The 1,910-nt window shown below is 32.9% G+C and overlaps 1 long non-coding RNA gene across 1 annotated transcript; it reads left to right on the forward strand.

Annotated features, from left to right (window-relative positions):
• The first annotated feature begins 649 nt into the window (after positions 1 to 649).
• LOC111389552 lies at positions 650 to 1,063 on the forward strand. Its single transcript, XR_002701748.1, has 2 exons — positions 650 to 685; positions 792 to 1,063. It is a non-coding gene; the product is annotated as an uncharacterized LOC111389552 (long non-coding RNA).
• Positions 1,064 to 1,910: the final 847 nt, after the last annotated feature.

The raw sequence follows: 1,910 nt of genomic DNA on the forward strand, positions 1-1,910 counted from the left end.
TTATCAAAACCAATAAACAATCAGATTCATCAAAATAGAAGATCTGTCCACGTGTGTAAAGGTCATGCAGCCTCTTTATCTTTATCATTTCCTTATCTGATAAAAAACTCGGCAGAATCCCATAAGAAATCACCAATCAGAATTTCAAACTAATTTATGGGATCAGAATTCTAAACTAACTTATGTGATGTGCACAGAAATTTAGATTTCCAAACCAAATTTCTGGGATGTACTTGGACGAAATTTAGAGTTCTAATTTCAGTGAAATTCCACTCCCCACGTGATTACCCTACACCGTGGTTTAGTATAAATATAGCACTAAGCCTCAAGCATTCAGTCATTAATTCCTCATTCTTCTCCTACAAGTCTTTATTCTCTCCTCTTCTTTAAAAATATTTCTCCATATTATTAAGGCTTTTTAAGGCTTTGGAATTTCAATAAAGAATCACGTTTTCAGCAATTTTATTTTCCACGTTCATCTTCAAAAGGTGAGATGCTCAGTGCTATTAGTGGTTTGTCCACATCTTTTCAAATACGTTGTTATGTATGGATTTAATTACTTCAGTTCAGAGCTCCTTTGGGAGAAATCATGATACAGTTTAAGGCACAATTTAGCCTTCACGTTATTTGCAGCGCTTGCTTGAATTATCATTTGTCATGGTGTGATAATTCTCATGTTATGTTGGTAAGAGAATTTATGCATAATTTCACGTTTGATTTGAATGTGGAGTAGCAAGCATCTCATTGAGTATAATTCGTTATGCTCATCCCTCTTTATTTACAATTTTTAGGTAATAATTAGTATGCTGGACGGCGGTGGATGGATGCATATTGGACCAATGGATCTCCATCATGAAGTACTTTAATTTTTAGAAACACTAGAATATTTATTAACAGTTGATTATTATTATTTTTAAATTTAGACTCAATTGTGAGTCACGTCATAACTTTCAATTAGTCCTATTTTTATTATTTGTTAGAACTACTTTTATTAATGTTTGATAAAAGATATGATTCCAAATTGTTCCGCATATGTTATTTAATTTAATTTACCTTTTGTTAAGGTTGTTCAATTTTTACTGAATTCCTCGTTATATTAAAATGTATTTGCCTCAAGCACTTTATTAATCAATTCACGTTTGGTAACGTTCCGGGTTGCTAGAGAATTCGGGGCGTTACATGTACACTATGGTGTACATATTTAAGTTTACACTTTGCCACGTGACATTACGCTGTTGGACCGTATAAATTTCTTACAATTTTCCCACCCAATTGACACTTGAGAAGAACGCAAGTGTCAAACAACGTGACAAAAATCAATTTACAAATAGCAAAGTTCAATCAGTAAGGATCTTGTAACATGTAATCTATGATGTACACTTTAATTTACACTTTACCACTTGACATTACCCCATTAGGCAGCATAAATTTCAAATAGTTTTTCCGTCCAATTGACACTTGACAACAATGTAAGTGTCAAACAACGTGTCAAAAATCAGTATACAAGTAGCAAAGTTCAATTGCTAAGAACCTTGCTACAAGTATACTACGGTGTACATTTTAGTTTACACTTTGCCACATGATATTATCCTGTTGGACAGTTTAAATTTCAAACGGTTTTCCCATCCAATTGACACTTGACAACAATGCAAGTGTCAAATAATCTATCAAAAATCAGTGTACAAATAACAAAGTTCAATAGGTAAGAACCATCTTACATGTACACTATGGTGTACATCTTAGTTTACACTTTGCCATGTGACATTACCCTCTTGGAAAGTTTAAATCTCAAACAATTTTTCAATTCAATTGACACTGGACAACAATGCAAGTGTCAAACAACGTGTCAAAAATCAGTGTACAAATAGCAAAGATGAATCAATCAGAACCTTGTTACATGTACACTTTGG

Source organism: Olea europaea, unplaced genomic scaffold (genome assembly GCF_002742605.1).
Source record: "Olea europaea var. sylvestris unplaced genomic scaffold, O_europaea_v1 scaffold6, whole genome shotgun sequence".
Classification (NCBI taxonomy): domain Eukaryota; kingdom Viridiplantae; phylum Streptophyta; class Magnoliopsida; order Lamiales; family Oleaceae; genus Olea; species Olea europaea.